Raw genomic sequence first — 20,738 nt, forward strand, 5'->3', positions numbered from 1 at the left:
GAAAAGAAAAAAGGAAGGAAGGAAGGAAGGAAGGAAGGGAAAAAGTAAAAGACCAAAAGAGAGAGAGAGGAAGGAAAGAAGAGAGGGAGAGAGGGACGGAGGGAAAAGGAAGGGAAGGGAAATCAGTCTATTCTTCAGATACACTTCAGGCCATGAACACATCATATTTCCCTGTCTTGTGGAGTTTTATTCTTTTTCTTTAAAGAGGTATAATTGACATATAGTATTATATTAGTTTCAAGTATATAACAAAATGATTCAACATTTATATATATTGCAAAATGATCACACAATAAATCTAGTTAACATATAATATAGGTCATATACACACCACATCGCCCTGTCCTTTGGAGTTTTATTCTAAAATTTATGTTGAAATGGTCCCCAAAGATGGGTCTCATTTGGTTTTAAAGTATTAGAACAGGAAAGTGCCAAAGGTAATCATCGAATGAGCAAAATCTCTCCTTTTTATGTTGAGACTGAAATGGAGACCTCGAAATAGTTGGTTACCTTAACTTGATATCTCGTATCAAGGAACGGTTTAATGTTAATGTTGTATGAATTTCAAGAGCTTTAGCACATTTAAAGAGAGGTGGACAGGACATTTAATAACCACGAAGTCACACAGGATCACAAATATTTTCTTACTATTTTGTAAATAACACCAAACCCTTTTTATCTCCATCAACCCCAACCACTGTGGTACCATTTTGCATGCAGACCACTCAGGCTGAGGAGCATTAAATTTAATTTGTGCAAAAGTTGAAGGTGGAAAAGCGTGAAATTAACTTGACGCATTTTTACGGCATTTTCTCTCTCTTAGCTTCTCTCAGCTTTTCCAATCCAGAACAATTTGATTGACTGTGTCAGGATCTCCCCATCCCTGAAGCTTCTCTCTACTCTGTTCAGTGAGATTTGCGGGCTTCTGTTAATGTGTAGCACATTCTTCTTTAGTCTTCAGGCAACCCAGTTAAAGGAAGCACTGATTTATTTGGTTTGATATTTACCTTGGCAGAGCTTCAGTCTGTGCTCAAGGTTCGCTCTTCTTGGTGACTCATCTCTTTCAGGAGTGTGTGTGTGTGTGTGTGTGTGCAAGAAACAGCCAAAGATGACTCAACTCATTCAAGAAATCATTCAGCCTGGTCCAAACAGTTTGCAAGGTTTTTGAAAGAAAGCTAAACCTTGTATAAGGCTATATAATACAAAACAACCTATCAGCAATTGGTTGCTAGTATAATACCTACCAATTTGTAAGGTTATTACAGAGATGTCTCAGCCTGGTGTGAGGGATAAAACTGAGGTATTCCATATTATATCAATAAAGGAAGCATTTCTACATAATTTGAACAGTCCATAGAATAAGAGGTGATTGAAGATGATTATGTTTAGAAAGAAAAAGACACATGGAAATAAGACTACAGGTTGCCCACTGTAGATTTCATTTAGTGACCAATTCTTAAGTATTAAAAGAAATGCTTGCATCATGCAGTATAAGCACTCCTCTGATTATTAAAAATCTAGAAAGTCATTGCTATCAATTCTGTTCATCTTCTGATATGATCACTCAAATAGTCTTATTCAAATAATCTGGTTGTGCAGAGATTTTTGAAGTTTTGTCAGGAGAGGTTTGCAAAAGAATGTATTTGCAATGTTAAAAAGGATAATAGAAAGAAAAACAGAATGCTTAAACACCACAGATTGGAAATTTCACAGTATTCAATTTATATTCATTATTATTGAAAAAGTAATGATCAGTGCATGTTTTGTGCACTTTAGAGAAATAGCCATGTAGTAATTTTTAAAAGGTGCCTATTTAAAATTTTGTCTTCCTCATGATCATGTGTCTTTTCCAAGGCTGGCTGGCTTTTCTTTCTTTCTTTCTTTCTTTCTTTCTTTCTTGTTTGTTTTTTGTTGTTGTTGTTGTTGTTGTTGTTTGCTGGTTGGTTTTTCTTAAAAGAACCTCTTCTACCACACTAAATAACTGATGTCTTTTTTGAAAAAAATGAGGTGTTTCTCACCCCCAACATCCCAAAGGACTTGTACTTCATTTACCAATACCCAACACAAAAACAGACCACCTGATTCTGTCTGTTGTATATGGTATATCCATGGATGTTGGGCTCTTAAGATGTGGCTTTTATGCAGCGTCATGCATGTATAGCTGATAAATATGAACCAATAAATGCTGATTTATGCCCTGATTCTACAAAACATAAATAAAGGCCTTCCTATTTCTAAAAGAAATATAGAAAGGAACAATTAAAATGACACAGGCTTATTGGCAGTGGCTTTGAAAGAAAGTTTAAAGGGACGAGTAATAAACTTATAATTTAGAAAAGTAGGACCAGCTTTCCATTAATATTGAAAATATAGAAACACCAAAGAAATGGAGAAAAAATGAGTATGAGAGAACATTGGTGTTTTGGGGAAAATGGGGCAGATTTACTTGTCCTTTTCAAAAAATTAATACTCATAGAAAGTCACAAGATAGGGATTTTCATCCTCATTGCACAAATGAAAAAACTGAAGATCTGTGAAACTATTGCTTGTTCAAAATTATATAAATGGAACATAATAGAACTAAGATAAATCTCAGTTTTAACAAATTCGGAATTTCATTCTCATCAGTTTAAGAAGAGTGTCTCAGAGAAGTTTATGTCTGTATTGAATTTGGAAAAAAAATTAAAACCAGTTTTATGAACAGGTAAATATCAGAGAATGAATATTTCACAGAGAGGGGGATTTTAATAATAGCTATCAAAGCATTTACTATGTGTTAGATATTTAATGTATAGGATACATAACTATCAAATTAACATACAGTATCTTATTTGATTCCCTTAACATTCTAATAAAGTAGATAACAATACATTTATTTAAGGCAAAACTGAACACAAGAAAGCTCTGTGTAATCTACTGTATGTCAGCCTGCCTTGGAGTCAAGTCCAAAAGGGTCTCTAAAATCTTATGTTCTTTCCAAAGTTTTAGGATCACTAGAGCAGCTGGATCAGAGTGGGTGGGAAGGAAAGTGGTAGAATTGAGCCTGGTGAGCTGAACAGAAGCCAGGTCACAAAAAGCTGTATAAGCTAAGGGACGGTGTTTACACTTTTTTTGGTTAATGAGATGCCTTTAAACAATATTAAGTGAGGAATGGCATAACCATACTGAAGCTTTAAGGTCATTCTGGTAAGATATAAATTAGAGAGACTCACACAAATTAGAAGACAGACAGACCACTAAGTAGACAATTTAAATAATTCAAAGCAATAAATAATGCCATTTAGTTAAGTAACCATGGAATTGGACTAGATGAGGAAGATTCTAGATATATTAATGAGGCAAAAATGACAGGGGACAAGATGTAGACCAATATGTTTTCTTGATAAGAAAGGAATCTATAATGATTCCCAGCTCTCTGATTTGGTTACTGCATAAATCAAGGGCATACTAGAGATTAGTGCTACAGTTGCTGAGAAGCAAATAAACAATGTCTAACAAAGTTCCAGTTATCAGGCTAGATTCAAAATTCATGGGAAAGTTTTGGTATGGCGAAGTTTAGAAAACAGTACCATTAAAATTAATTTAGAGAACATGTGAAAAAATAATGTATCTTTAAAATTGTAAGATAGGCGAGTTCTGTGTTTGAAAGCATGTTATTTAGTTTTCATGTTTAACTTTGTTCACACCACATCCCTAAAATGTAAACTCCTTGAGGACAGGATTCATACTCTTGTTACCACTCTAAACTCAGCATATAAAACAATCCATGATACAGAGTAAAACTCAGTAAGCATGTGTGCATTGGATGACTGTGCGTTGCTTATGATTGAGATCCTAATTATAGGAATCCTGACAGTTTACGTAGCATCTTCAACCAAGTGTTCACAAGATATTTTATTTCTGACCCTGTCAGATCAATAAAATTGAGGTCATTTCTGACATTCAGAGAGGACAGAAAGGAGAAATGTAATGACAAACTCCCTGAACTCTGGCCCTACCTTCTTCCTCCAAATAATGAGCACCACATTAATTTTCAGACTGGATACTCTTAAAATTCCCTGGAAAATCAACACTACAAAGTGATAAGAGTAAGATTAGATGATTGATTCATCAATTGATTTTATTTTAATTTTTCTGGCAATAGATTTTTTTTTTTAAGGCCAGTGATAACTACCTAATCTCTAACTCTTTTCCCTAACCTTTATTCTCCCTCTTGCTATATTTAACCTTGAGGACCACCTAGTATTGTTGGATAAAAGGTCTCAAGCCTTCCAACTCAATCAGTTCTAATGAGGTAAAAATGAGCGTACAGATGATACCAGGAACACTGAGCCTAGGACCTACTTATGAAGGAGCAGATTCAGTAAACAGTAATGAGCTCAGAGACCCAGAAAATCCAAACATGGTTACAAACTCAAAGTCAGAATACCATGGAGAGAATCAGAAGTTTGGTTCAGAGTCAAGAAATGCAAGAGATTTCCCCCAGCTCACTTCTCTTCATCTCCCAGAGACTGTGGACTCTTGAGAAACAAACTGAGGGTTTTGGAGGGGAGGAGTGTGCGGGGTTGGCTCAGCTTGGTGGTCTGTACTACTCCTCTCTCTTAACTTCTAAGACCTGTTATTGCCTGTTTTAGTCATTTGAAAATGGGCAGAAGACATGAACAGACATTTCTGCAAAGAAGACATCCAGATGGCCAACAGACACATGAAAAAGTGCTCCATATCACTCGGCATCAGGGAAATACAAATCAAAACCACAATGAGATATCACCTCACACCAGTCAGAATGGCTAAAATCAACAAGTCAGGAAATGACAGATGCTGGCGAGGATGCGGAGAAAGGGGAACCCTCCTACACTGTTGGTGGGAATGCAAGCTGGTGCAGCCACTCTGGAAAACAGCATGGAGGTTCCTCAAAATGTTGAAAATAGAACTGCCCTATGACCCAGCAATTGCACTATTGGGTATTTACCCTAAAGATACAAATGTAGTGATCCAAAGGGACACATGCACCCGAATGTTTATAGCAGCAATGTCCACAATATCATTTCAATTTTATACAAACTTCCAGGTTTGGTTTTTTGTTTTTTTGGTTTTTTTTTGCATCATAATCATCATACAGTATCCCTTCTAGATTATGAGCTTATTGAGTTCAAGTTCTATGGCTTCCACATACATCTTCCCTTTTTATCTCATATAGAGGGAATTCACTGAACTTGTTAAATATTCAGATGAAATGAATTCAGGTTTTTTTCCCCAATATTTGTTCCTATGGATGTTACATAAAAAATTATTTGGCATTAAAATAAGTTTGGGCAATTTTTACAAGGTTAAAACATGTTTCTGTGCTTTAAGATGCCTCAGGATCTTCAGTATATGACTCTATATGGTTACTATCCAAAAGGGAATAGTAATGAAAATTTATCAGATTTACTGACCTTTTATTTCAAGAGCATCTTATGTAACTACTATTCCAGAATATATACTTTTTAAAAGACTGGTTTAAGAGCTAGATCTCACCAACTCTCTTTTTAATATAAACATGTATTACTTATAGGTAGCATATAAAGTAATTCTACCTATTCATATGTATGTAAAAAGCTAGCCTTTATTTTGACCATTCCCACCCTAACTATGGGCAATGATCAGGCTATCTTAAAACTTCTGTCTCATATGCCAATTTCCCACTTTCTCCAGGTCTTCAGGAGAAAAACTTCAGGTCCTTTTCACGAAGTTGAGTAATAGATTGAACTCTATGTCCATTGAGAAAAGATCAGAGTAGGCAGCTTTATATCAAAACATAAAATATTAAGATTTCATTTATTAACTGAAATTTATTAAGGAGGGAGAACACAGAATCTCTGGCGCTGGAGGGCATTTAATTCTTTATTGCTAAGTAAATGGTTTTGGCATCTGTGAAGCTGAGTTTATCAGGTTTTCCTAGACTGTAAACTCCATGAAAATGGACACAGCAGCTTTCTTAAGTTTTACAGAGTATCCTAAGTGTATATTATCTAAAAATGTTGATGATAACAATGAACAGAATGATTTTTGCTCCATCACAAAGATACTGTGAAAATTAATGACAGGCAATCTGATTGGAGTTCCTTTGGGGAAGACTATATAAAAAATACAGTACTTTCATATGATAAAGGCTTTGTCTATGTACTGAAGCACTTGTGTGTTAGATTTTCTTAAAATACATACTCAATGAGGCATTAACCTCTTTTGAGATATAGGCAGATAAAGTTTATGATTGGTATGAGTTTCCGAACATTAAGCTATCACATTGGGTTCAGTGGGTAAATCCTTGACTTAGTTGACCTGTTTTTTCATTGTTTACAAATATCAAAATTATCTATTTTCCAAGATGTAGCTTCCAGAAAGTTGATGAGAATTGCCATTCCCAGAACCCATTCTTATTATTTTAGCTGACCTGCAAGTAACTATGTTGTGGAAAACTTTATCTAATTTGTAAAAATGCCATGGAACTGAATTTTCCATTAGTACTTTCATACATTGTGTTTTCCTCAAATACTTTTGCTTTTTTTTTTCTAATTAAATTTCTCACTTTTGAAGTCAGAGTTTCTTTTATCAATACTGTTATTAGCATTTGCATTCCTATTTTTAACTCCCATTTCAAGGCATGCCTTGAAAACATTTTGTTGAAAGCAGTTATTTGCCATGTTAAGAGTGTTGTAGTTCAGCAAAATTGAAAAAAAAAAATCTACTGCATTAGTAACATAAGAACAAAAATGTATTTTATCACTTTGAGTATGTAAACACACAGGAAACATAAAATCAAATAATAGAACTAAGAGGAGACACAGTCTAATGGACTCAGCAGAGAATTAGGAGCCAAAAATATCTGAGCTCCAACCCTGGCTCCAATACAAGGTTCTATGTCCTTGAGTATATTCTTTTCTCTTTGGCGCGGGGTGGAGGGGAAGCAAAACACACACACACACACACAAATTAAAAAACCTCACTGTAGTAGAAATAGGGAAGAGTAATCAGAAATATGACAGATATTTCAGTTTTTTTTTTAAAGCAAGATTTCCACTTTAGCTATGACTGTTTTATTTCCATCATTTTTTGTTACAAACTTGGTGCTATCCCTGTTTATGCTTCCGTAATTCTAATTGTTTTGTATCCATACCCTTTGAACCTGAATGCTTCCCCTGGCATAAGTATATCATTTGAAAGCCCTGAATCAAACAGCCTTACTCCTCATTCTTATACTACACGCTGGCATGCAGTTGTATATTCTTTAAAGAGAAAACGAGTTCAGAAAGCAGAATATGCATGCCTATGGCTCAAGTTTCTCTAAGGGTTTAACCAGGTTGAATATATTCTATTACATGCAATCACCATCTGTGATGTTTGGACAGGAAATAGAACACATGGCACCTCACCAGCAACTTGTATAAACTTGTCATTTTAATTAGTCAGGGACCATTTGTGTGAGGGCTTCTACATCACCTCACAAAAAACAATGATCTCCTCACATGAGCAAAACATCCTAAAATACAACTTGAAGGCAGAACCATGTATAGTGCTCTGTATTCCCAGTATCTAGCAAAGTGTTGCATATATAGAGAGGGCCAAGTGAATATTTGTTAATTGATCTGAGTAAGTTTCTCTTCAGAACTACACAAGTAATAGTATTTCCCCAGGAACCAGTTAGGGGAAAATAAATGGGTAAAGACCATAATTCAGTTCCTTTACCATCCTCTTTCTAGGTGTGGCTGCTGCAGCTACATTAGCCACCATTCCATGCAAAGATTGCCACCATAGCCGGGATTCTACCCCAGGAGAATCCTTCTCCAGATGCTGTATCTTGGCATCCTGAACAGACTACTGCATGTGTCATCTCTACTTCCATTCCTTTCCACTCTTCCGATAGACCTGTCTCACATAGGAAGGGCTTCTCTTCTCTTCCCACAATGAGCTTCTTAGAATTTCTTAGGGCAGCAGTGGAAAACTTCCTTCAGCTACTCCAACCTCTCTCTATCTTGTGAGTTAACACTACTAATCCTTCGCTGTCTCCAGTGCTAACTGGGCAGATTACTGCTTCTGCCAGAGTCTTCCTGTAACCACTTCAGCCATTTTTGTTGTGGAGGCTTGCTGCAGCGTGAAAGACATAATTTCAGTAAATCACTACAGCTACTGCCCTAAAAGTATCCTCTTATTTGAGTTTTTGCACAAAAACGCCACCACATCTCTGGAAGATAAAATATGTACATACTTCCAAATTAAATCCTTTTTAAAATTCATGAGGTTCTTGAGGTTCTATATATAAACTGGAACTATTAGGGAATAGACTTTCTTCCCAGAATATTCCTTTGTTGGACCTCTTTCCTTCCCTGTCTCACCCAAATGAGACAAAGGCAAAATGGTACTGTCTCTCAGGGAGTTTGGTTTTATCAAATGTGCTAGTGGAAAAGCCCCACATAAAACTTCCTTTCCTAGACAGAAAGGTGAGTGTGATACATATTACTTTTAAGGGGAAGTAGGTCTGTTTGGGGGTTAACTGCTGTGTACAGGCAATGAAAATATGGGGGTTCTGTTCCAGCCAGGTCAATTCCTTAGCCTTTGGCCAAGTCTAAATCTCTCAGTGTATGGTAAGCTCAGTGGGATGGAAGAATAGAGGAACTCAGAGAACCTTAACTATGCCAGGTTGCCCTCTGGTACAGTTAGAGATCTCCCCTGCAATCTAGCTCTGCAGCTAAGTGTTGGCTTAGATGACAGTAAGTTAAGGGTAGAAGAAACAAGAGTAGATGGTATCTCTGAGGTTAGTGGGTAAAGAGGAATGGATTAAGAAAGAGCATTTCACTTAAAAAACAAAACAAAACAAAAGAACAATTAAAAAAAAAATAGACATAATGGACTCCAGCCATAAATTCTCTTTAGAAGAGCATTAACATTTTCTCTGACATCCTACACTTTGATAAGTGAAGTCCTTTTTTTTTTTTAATTTAATTTTTTTTTTTTTATTTACAGGCTGGGACCTAAGAGTGGGAGATGGTTATATAAGAGAAAAACAAATGGAATACAGATAGCATATTGGCTTTTCACTGAGTCTGGAACAATTGACTGCTCAAACATGCTACAAGTGAGGATGTGAATGATTTAGGTACGAGTCCAGCCTAAGAATGTGTTACTACAGACAGAGAAGTAAATGCATGTAAAAGCTAAAGACAGTAAAGCCCCAAATGCTCACAAGCTGTGAGGTATATGTTATGGATTAAAGTGTGGCCTCCAAGTTCCTATGTTAAAATCCTAACCCCCAGTGTGATGGTATTATGTGTTGTGGGCTTAGGAGCCTGATTAGATTAAGAGGGCAGAACTGTCAAGCTTGGGACAAGTGCCCTAATAAAAGAGACCCCACAGAGCTTCCTTGGCCCTTCTGCCATATGAGGACACAGCCAAAAGGAAGCCAACTCTTGGGCTACCAGTACCTTGCTCCTGGACTTCTCAGCCTCTAGAACTGTGAGAAATAACTATTTCTTGTTTAAGCTACTCAGTCTATGCTATTTTTGTCATAGCAGCCCAAACAGACTAAGACAGTTTACATGGACCAAGAGAGATCTAGAGCCAAAAGGAAGCAGAAACTTGAAATTAATGCTTCGATGTCATCTAAAACATATAAAACAGGAGTGACATAAAATTAGAAATCTGTTAAAAACTAGCCAAGGACAGTGATCACAGTATGATAGGCCACTGAAATACTGTGCAAGGTTTCAAGTATATTATTACAAGACAAAATATCAAAGACTTGGAAAAGTCCAGAAACAGCAACAAAATGATAAGTGGTGTCAATGTTTGTAACTATGAAGAAAGGAGGGAGATTAGTTCATTAGAAAGGAAGAGATTAGAAGGGATAATTATTGGGGTGTCTAAAACTCTGATGAATACTGAGAAGGGAGAGACAGGAAATGATTCAAAAGCAAAAAAGGACATCAACAGAAGGAACAAAGAACTGAGCATTAAAGAGAATTCAGAAACAACGTATTTACACAGTAATTACTGCGGTCCGCAGAAAAGGCTGCAGACATCAGAAGGGCAACATCCAAACCTTGAGTGTATTTTTACAATGAGTCAGATGAGTCCTTCATGGGGAGGGGTGAATTGGGGGTGGGGGATGCTCTACAAGGCACAGAACCTGCATGGAGGGATTGACATGTTTGTCAGGACAACGTGGCTGCTTTCCTTCCTGAAATGCTGCTGCTCTCCCTCATTAAGTTAGCACGCTGATCTGGCACCCCACATCCTGGAATCCTGAAACATCAGCTTCCATCCTACTTTTCATTTCTAACATGCTTAATTTGGCTTAGTCAGGTTGATGGCACGTTTACAATATTATCAATATGTGTTTGGCCTTGTATTGTCCCGTCTGATCCTGAATTACTTGTCTCTCGGAAAAAGCATAAACCAGATAGGATGTGCAGTTTGGCAAACCTCCAGGTCTAGAACTCCGGTTCAGTCTTGATAAATACCAGATAATTTTGAGAACTCATCTTAACTGGTCAGTATTATAAAGCTTCGACTTTTCTCCAATCACCTGACTAGCTCTTATCCTCTCGAGGGAGGATAAAAGTTCAAAAGGCAACCTGTAAAAACCATGGTTTTATCATAATTTGATTATTGTTATGAAGTATTTTGATACCCAAATGTCTCATAGTCCAAGGCAAACTGATACTTGTTCTTCTCTATGAGGATGTATGTCCTAAGTTACACTCTCCCTGAACATTAAGATGTGTAAAATCCCAGAGAACAGGGCCACCTCTCAACAGCCAGGCCACCTGGCTGCTTGAGTCACCTTCATCCCTCTATAGGGTGGAAGGTTGGCCTCATTCGAAGTCTTTCTCCTCTCAAACTAATTCAACTCTCCAGCATCCGTGAGATCGTGTTGTGTTCAATTTATCTTCTAAAATGTTAGTCTCCTTCTTTCCCTTCAACCCATAAATGTGTTCCAATCCCTTCCCCAAAAGTGCTCCCTCTAGTTACAACTATATTCCATCCAAGAAATTTCTCTTGTGGGGGTGCGCCTGGGTGGCTCAGTGGGTTAAAGCCTCTGCCTTCAGCTTGGGTCATGATCTCAGGGTCCTGGGATCGAGTCCCGCATCGGGCTCCCTGCTCAGCGGGGAGCCTGCTTCCTCCTCTCTCTCTGTCTGTCTGCTTGTGATCTCTCTCTGTCAAATAAATACCTTTTTAAAAAAAAAAAAGAAAAGAAATTTCTCTTGGGAACCAAAACAAACAAACAAACAAACAAACAAACAAAAACAGAAAAACACAAATTCATAAGCTTTTCTTGTGCATGGCCCCCAGCACCCTTAACTACCCAGCCTGTATGATTTGGCTTTTGGTCTCAACATTACATTAAACTTGCTTTGGCAAAGATCACTCATGACCTCCTACTAAACAAAACCAATGAACATGTTTAGTCTGGGGTGTTCTTGGAGAGTTTACATTCTCCACACACTTGCTTTTTTGGCTTCAAGAATGTCAATGCCTCTTCATCGTCCTTCTACCTCTGTTTGTTCCTTCTTGTTTTCTTCATGATGCCTTTTGCTCTATGCACTCCTTCAAGTTGGCGTTTTCAAGATTATCTCATTATTCTTTGTTTCTTTTGACTCTCCTTTTTCCCCCTGAGCTTCCTTATCTGATCTCTATATCCCATATATTGCATATTCCAAACCTCCTCAATCTTTTATTTACATTCCAGACCTTGAGTTCTAAAACCTCACATGAAACTGTCTATAAGGCATTGTCTCTCATATCCCCAAGCCTATTATGAGTATCCCTGTAACTCACTGAAGTTCACTCTCTCTGTCCATTTGCTAACCCCCTTCCTCTTTCTATTTGCTTATGTTGATGAAAACTCATAAATGGAGAAAGAATTCTAGGTTCTTTTTTCTTCAACATGCGTATACAATGGGGCAACAGTGCTACACATTCTACTTCAAATGTTTATTTTTTTTAAGATTTTATTTATTTATTTGAGAGAGAGAAAGAGAGCATAGGCACAAGCAGCACAAGCACAAGAGGCACAGGGAGAAACGGACTTCCCCCTGAGTAGGGAGCTTAATGTGGGGCTCAATCCCAGGACCCCGGGGATCATGACCTGAGCCGAGGGCAGACACTTAATTGACTGAGTCACCCAGGCACCCCTCAAACACTTTTTTAGATTGAGTTTCCATCTCAGTTTCCTAGCCTTAGTTCCTACTTGAATTATATTTCGCTTGACTGTTGAAACAGCTTCCTCACTGGTATCTCAGACTCCAGTCCTACTCCTTCCAATTCATCCATTAGCAAAGTTTTGGGTAAATTAAATCTGATCAGACACTGTGCTGCTTAAACCAGGTCATTTACTGTATCAACACCAGAAAAAGGTTCTTTAAACTCAGCTTCCGTATTCAACCTCACCCTCAGTGTGCTCCATCTGATCTTTCCCCACCCTTTAACATGACCTTGATGACAATATACTCTCTTGTGTCTTGTTGATACTGTAAAGGTCCTCCTCTATTGGAACACCTGTTCTCCCACTCCAATTATTTACCTGGGAAAACCTTCCCATAAACTTAAATAACATTTGTGGTACACCTTCCTTGATACTCCCCACCCAAGAGAATTAGGCATACTTTGAATGATCCTCCCAAAGCACCTTGCAAAAGTCTATTTTAGCTCATGTCTCTGTGTGGTTTGCAAAATGGTACTCCCTGTTAGAGTCTGAGTTCTGTAAGTTCAGGCATGATAACTTATCTTTTCGGTCTCTCTTAGTGGAGTACCTGGTACAAATAGATAACTCAGTAATTATTTAGTGAAATCAATAAACAGTTTTGTTAACTGTGGTTGTGGGATGTATAGGTTCCCATGGTACCAATGGTTGGGAAGAATTCCAGGTGATTTCTTCTACTATAAAAAGCCAAAAAGGTGGGACTGGACAATGTTCTCTAAGCTAGCTGGAAAAATCCCCATGAATTTAAGCCACTAGGAAAAAGTTTTTAAATCTACACTTACCCTTCCCCCAGAAAAGTGCAAAGAATTCAAGTTTTTGAGCAAATGCTTACTAACCAACCCCAGAAGGTATTTTAGAGGTGTCTAGATCTGAATTTTCTTAGAGAAGTTTAATAGTAGCAACACATGTGGTATATGTAGCATTTTTTCCTAAATGTTTCCATCTTTATCTTGGCATATATTTTCACAGATCTAGCCAGCAGATATGAGAATATACTGAGATTTCATTTAGCATATGAAGAAACCAAGGACTCAAGATGTTAGGCAATTTTCTCAGAATTATACAATGTGTCACCAACTGATTGGTATCCAGTCTCCTAAATCCATGTTTCATGTTCTTGCAACCTACATTTGTTGTCTCCTTTAGAAAGGTCCATCCTCTCTCATGTCATTTCTTTTATTAATGCCCCCATATGCACTCATTGTACCAAGATTTTAAGGGTTATGATAAAAGAATAACCACATTAGAGTTAGGGAGCCTGACCGTGAGCTTCTCTTGGATACAGGCAAATATTCAAACGCAGCCGCACAGAATGACAAGAGTACCTGGGGCTGGCAGTTCTGGGCTCGGTCCCAACTCCACTGTTTTCTGGCTAGGTCATCTTGACTGTGCCACTTTCTCAGAACCTCAGTCCTCTTATCTACAGAATGGGAGTAACTACTTATACAATTTCCTACATGACTCTTGTGAGACAGACGGAGCACACAGAACTATTTTGTCAAGTATAAATGTCATACAATGATGCTGGAAACTTTCAGTGAATGTTCACTGTGTGCAAGGTAGTGCTCTAAGTATTTTGCTAATGTGGACCATTTTAATCTTCATTGTGACTTTGTGGAGCAGACACTACTATTATTCACCCTTTACAATGAGAAATTCGAGCTATGCAGGACATAAGTAACTTTTCCAAAATTACACAAGATATGGAGCTAGGATTGAACCCAGACAGTGACATGGCCAAGCTCATCTCTGAATCTCTTAGTTCTGCCAGTTCCCAGGCTAACACACTGAAGACTGCCAAGTTCAGGGATATCGGGTATCTCAACTATTTCATCGCTTTTTATGTGTATTATCTCACTCAATCCCTCTACAACCCTGTAAGTTTATCCAGAGGCAGGAAATAAATATAAAGCAGCTCCATGCTTGGTCTTCTGGTCTATTCTGAACACAGCAGTCAGAGAGAGCTCCCTTCACTCAAAACCCGCTAATGCTTCCCATTTTATCCAAAGTAGAATCTCAAAACTTTGCCAAGATCTACAAGACCCTGCATACAGGGCCCTTTACTGCATGTCCTACCTCTTCCTCATTCCTCTCCTCCAACCATAACGGCTCCTTTGCTATTGCTGAAAAATGTCAGACATGCTGCTTCTCTGGGGCCACTGTCTCTACTGTTCCCTCTGCTAGGAATGTTCTTACTCAGATGACTGCAGGGCTCATCCCTTCACTTTACTCAGGTCTCTCCTCGAAAAATAAACTCTCATAATCTGCTTCGACTATTCAGTATAAGATAGGAATTGTCATTCCCCTCAACCACTCTCTGACTCTTACCCTGGTTTTATTTCTCTTTGTAGCACCTGACATCATTGGCATCCATTTAGGGCACCTGATAAATTTTACTTTTTTTAATTATCTGTTTCCCTCTGCCATGACACATAAACATACATAAACAGTCTCTCAACACTGCCCCCTCACCCACACATTAGAATACTAACTGCATTAACAAAAGTTCTTGGTTTTGTTTTCTGCTGTTACCCTCCAGTACCTAGAACAGTGCCTGACATGGAGCAAAAGGCTGGAAACTGAGAAACTGACACACTGTGTAAGTAAGTAACTCCATGCCCTCACATTGCTGAAAATCTGGTAAAAAAAAAAAAAAAAAAAAAAAGAAAGGCAAACGAAGATTATTAAAGAAATAGCTGACAGTGACAGGAAAATCTTAGATGGTATATTTTTTCCTGCATTTCTTTAGAAACCTTTTAAAGCCCCAAACACAGTCTTCTGTTATAAGGTTGAATAAATATTACCAAATAAATATATAAATTTGCTCTCTCTTATAGAAGTGGCTACCTTTTGCTTCCAGCCAGAAAATGGTTTACTTTATTGCCAGTGGCAAACAAAGGATTAAAATTCATTTGATCAAGCCAACTGTGGACCACGAAGTGGAGTTGAGGCATTTACAAAATGGTTCTTTTCATTTCTGACCTCTGTTATGAGAAGGCTTTGTTTAATTAGAAGTTACAATGCACTCATATTACCCAGATTCCTCACTCATTTTTAATCCAGGAGAAGGTAAGATTGACTGACTGGCTTATTATTCTTTTCTTTTTCTCTAAAACTATTTAACTACCTCACTATTTCATACTGCCATGAGTTGAGTAAGGTAGGAAAATAGGTGTCTCAATAAGAAAATGCTAACATTGAGACAAGCATGCATGGATGGAGGGTAGGGGAAATTTTCAGAATTGTGCAAGGCACAGAGACACTGAGTTTTGTACTGGTCCTAATTAAAAATTTGTCAGTATTCAGTATTTTTAACACCCCTGAAGCATAATGTGGTGGTGTTATCACCATTTCATGGAAGAGTTTCTCAGAAGCCAGGGAGCTGAAATGTACAGCTCCACAGTTCCCTGGCTAAGTCAGGTACCTCAATTTCTTTCCTCTCTAGGAGGCATTAGGAGTCAGTAGAAAAACCAGGGGCTTTGGGATCAGACAAGATTGATTTTAAATTTTGGATCTACTACATATTAAACACTGTGTGATTTCAGTATGTCACCTAACTTTCCTGGGCATGTCCCTGCCCACCTAAAATTGTACTTACAAAACCTAATCACTAGGATTTGGGGGGAAATTCAGTTAAATAAGGGAGTCACAGATCCAAGTGGTTTTGGACATGTAAGTCTATTACCCTTCTCTCTGTCTTAATAGAAACAAAATAAAACAAAACCAAATACTTCCAGCTAATTCTTGATTAAAAAAAAAAATCCAACAACGAAAATAATCATATTATCATTTGCTTTCTAAATGAAGATTTCCAATGTTTCTTCAGAAATGTCTAGGGATTTGGGGATCTGGGGACTCTAATAAAAAGGGGTTCTGATTCCTATCCCCAAATGGCAGTGGACTGAAGCCACACTTAGCCTTCATACAAGATTCATGACAATCTGGGGACTGGCTGGGCTCTGACACTATATTAGATATGTGAAGATCCAAGCTGCTCTCTACATAACTCAGGGCAGAATAGGGATTGCTTTGTAGGTACCCTGGCTGTTTTAAAGTTTTCTTTTAACCCAGTGACTTTGAAATTTCTCAGTATTTTTTTGTGTGAGTGAAAAGAGAGTCAGACAGAGGAGCGCTGACATTCCCTAGGGACAAATCGTGTTTTCGGCTCCTCTTTATACCAAAGTTCTTCTTGCATTTTATCTTATATCTCCTCCTACAAGCTAAAGATATGAGCAGTTCTTCTTTTCTTACCAAATTTAAGGGATGGATGCTACAAGGACATCCATCGTCCATTGAATCTTAAATGCTTTACTCGATGTATAGAAGGTAAGTGCAGGAGTTTTCATTAACCCCCTAACCCTGAATTTAGCCTGTGTTCTGCTCATGTCTCAAGGGGTTGGGCGGCCCTGAATGAGGTCCTTTGATTGCCCAGGTTGATACTCCCAGAATTCCGTTGTGAAATCTGTACCAGGAGCCAGCAAAAAATGAAACTCTGATTCTAAGAGGAAAAAATAAAATGGATGTAATTATACAGGGAAGGAGAAAATCACTACCACAAACTATGAAGCTGTACGAAATCCATTTTTTCTTAAAACTTATGTCATGGCCCTTTTAGAAGAGAAATAGAGCAAAGTACTGGTAACCTGTTTATTTTTTGTTTAAATTATTTTATTTAAAATATGCTTGAAGCTAGCAAAATAATGCTGCACCCTTATTAAAGGTGCAATTCTGTTTTCTTATTAAAGAAACTTATTTTAAATCTTATTTTTTAAGTATTTATTTCTCCACATAGCTTGCCTGTTGCAATTTTTGGGCTTGATACATGAAAATCACTTACTCTACAAACACCCAAAGCACTGATGATGCCATGGGGATGTCTTAAGAATGTATCCAGTAGGAGCAGTGTTAATGTGTCCTGAAAGATTTTTTAAAAAGGCTTTAGTGGGTTTCATAAACCAAATATATCTGGGCAATTTCTATCTTTGTGAAGGATAAAATTAGGATTAGAGGTTACATTAAAGGATGAGACATTCACAATAAAAATAATATTTTACTATTATATATTATCTTATAGCTCATTTTAATATTTTTTTCATACATAGTATATTTGTTGTTTCTATATAACAACAACCCTATGAAGTGAAATTCTCTTTTATACAGATAAGGAAATTTGGGGTCAGAGAACTAAAGGTTCTTGGCCAAACACATGGCTGGAAGAAAGTCAAGTCCATACCAGAGGTCAGCTCCTCCTGCCTCTCTGAGTGGTGGTTTAGCCTCATGGGCAATGAGGGTGGACCCAATACCCAACCTAAATCAGGGATTTTCTGAAGTTGTTGTATCCCACGCCTGTGAATCTCTTATATGAACAATTTTCTTTCTTGCACTCTACCATAAAAGAAATGAACTTATCAGATTTATGATATTATGATTCAGAGACAAAAGTAAAAATGTTTACTAGAAGGGAATTTGATGAATGTTTTAAAACCATTATGTAAACGTTTTACAGCTTCTAATATTTTTAGTTTTATTGGACTTATATGTTTTAAAAAAACTATTCAAAGTGATACTTTTTAAATATATAATCAGTATATTACTACACAGAAGATGGTAGTTTCTGGTTTTTGAAAATTACCTCTGAGTTCATGATGAAAAGTTCTATAATTTTTCCCAGTGTCATTTGTTATACTAGAAAGGCCTTTAATTTTTTTTTTTTCATTTCACTCTAAATAAGCAGGATAACAAAATACAAGAAATTCTATTTTTCAATTTATGTTATTTTGGAGAAAGGGGTATCAGCTTATCTTATAGTCTTGTGCTCTGGAAATTAAAATTCTAAACACACAAGACTTTTTTTTCAAAATTTATAAGTTTATTTAGAAGAAGCTTACTCATGTTAAAAAAAAAAAAAAATCAGAGGCTGTCTAACTAGAAAACAAAACGTTCCAGGAAGTATTAAGAAAATGTAAAGTCTGTAGGATTCAGAACTGCAATTCTGTTTTCTTTTTGAATTTTTTGTAACTAGGAAGCAAAGGGGTTTCAGGAAGTAGCATTTCCTTTTGGCTATTTAATTTTGGGGGATAAGCATACAACTGACCCCCATCATTTGCACTGAGAATCCATACAAGGTGATTCATACAAATGTTAACCTCTTCTTCCCAACCTATTCTTTATAGGGAGTTAGAGAGGTCAGAGCTCCAGAGCTACTATCAAGAAGGAAAACTAATGAGGAATGAGGGAGAAGGAAAGGAAAAATTGCCAGAAAACTGTGTCAAAAATACTGTCCTTAATTATGATCAGGACTCAAAATATGGAAGAAGTATCCTCAAAACTGCCACTCAAGAACTTCTTAGTAAAAATTGTGTCGACTGTCTTGGTAATTAGTAAATATCTAAGCTTTTTATCTCCTCTGAGTCAAGCACTCTGTGAGGTGCTAACCACACAAAAATAAAGATGGTTCATTGGCCTTTCTCAAGAAGCTTACAGCCCATAATGCAGTATTTTGAATAAGTTCTATGCTAGACATTGGATGGAGGAGGGGCTCTTAATCCAGCCTTAGGAAAAAGGAAAGATTTCTAACTAGATTACTAGCTCCCTGAAAGTACAGACCATATCTTCACATTTCTACAATCAACATACCAAGCATTATACACTACCTCCATAGATTCTCAATGAATTTGATGATAATCTCAGAACAGCAAGAGTTGGTAACAATAGAAATGTCCAAGAGTAGAGGCTACAGGGTAAATTCTAAGAATGGTGAAGCAAGTTTTGGATCTGGCTGAAATACGAAGTGTTGGTGGAAGATCATGATTGGTGAGGCTAGATGGATATGTGGGAGCGTATCCTGAAAAACTGTTTTGTAGGCCATGCTACGAAATACAAATATTTCATAGAAAAACATGAAACTTCTTATTTTAAGAGACTGACTAAACCAATAACACAGTATAGTGTGTGCCTAAGTTACTGCTATGAGAGTACAGGGGAGACAGGTGATGTAATCAAAGTTGGTTGTCCAAGAGGCCTTACCAAAAATGTGATCCTTGAACTTTGGATGAGCAAGGTGAAAACAGATCATATTTTAGGAAAAGTAGATTGCACATCTGAAGACGTGGAGGCATTAAGTAGCACAGTATTTAAGCAGTGCAATACGCCTGTGATCATGAGTGATGAAACCAGAGAAATGAGAATGAGCAGACCATGGGTTTTCCTTTGCATGTTAAACTAAGATGTTGCACTTTAACCTGAAAGGAATGAGGAAATGTTGAATGACTTCTAGAGAATTACATGAGCAAGTTCCCATTTTAGAAAGATCTGTATATGATATGGATGAAAAGTAAGAAAACTAGTGAAAATGATTCTCAAAATGCCACCCCAGAAGGCATTTTGGAAACTTTGCGAAGTTTTTGTTGTCATGATAATCTGGAGGCAATAGGAGCATTTAGAAGACAAAAGTACAGGGAGGCTGAAGATTTTGCGGTGCCTGCAGTCCTGAATAAGGAAGATGGTTCCTGGACCCAACATCACTTTCTAATGTCCCATTGAACATTCAAGTATGTGAAAAAACCTCTTCCTAATTATCTGAATTAGAATCTAACACCATTTTACATATTAAAATGCATTTTACCATTTTAATATATACTGAATGTTACATGAAGGCAGGTACCTTACAAATAGAGGTAAAATTTTGTTTTCTTTGGGACTTTATCAATATTTGTTCATCATTTCAGAAAAACAACAGCAACAACTACATCAAGGGAACTCTGCTTGCCACCAATCTAACACACCTGAATCAGTCAGTTACGATAGCTGTCATATTCCTTATACCACCATAGGCACAAGCTTCCAGGGTTGGGTTTCAACATCTTTTCTTCCCCTATGACCCAGCCTCAGTCCTAGCCACAAGTCCAGCTAATGACAGCTTACCAGGCCTCAACCCTGCTACAAGGAGGTGTCTTAGGAAATAGCTAGAAGTCATGAGAGACAATGTAGTAGACAGTTCTGAATTGGGAACGAAATTAGATCTGAACAGTGGCTCTCAAACTGGACAGTGCTATAATATCAGAATTACCCAGGGAGTTGAGTTTAAAAGGCAAATTCTCAAACTCTACCTTCTGAGAATCTGGGTCAACTGTTCAGGGGTACAGCCAAGGAGTTAAAATTTTTAACAAGTTACCCAGGGGACCCTGTGGCAGATATTCTAACTTTGGAACACCCTTGGAGAACTACTACACTGGATGATGTCCAAGTCTCTTCTAAACCTAATATTTTAGGACCCTATGAAGGCTATGGCAATGGGAGTGAGAGGCTTCTATTAGTCTCCTAGGATCACAAAAACTCTAAGTACCACCATCCTGATCTTGACATCAGTATAAGTGACCACAAGTCACATACATGTTAGTGACCACACAAAGTGTGCTCTAAGCAACTGACAAAGTAATTGCATTGTTGGCATATATATATATATATATATATATATATATATATATATATATATATA

This window comes from Mustela nigripes, chromosome 1 (genome assembly GCF_022355385.1).
Source record: "Mustela nigripes isolate SB6536 chromosome 1, MUSNIG.SB6536, whole genome shotgun sequence".
NCBI lineage: Eukaryota > Metazoa > Chordata > Mammalia > Carnivora > Mustelidae > Mustela > Mustela nigripes.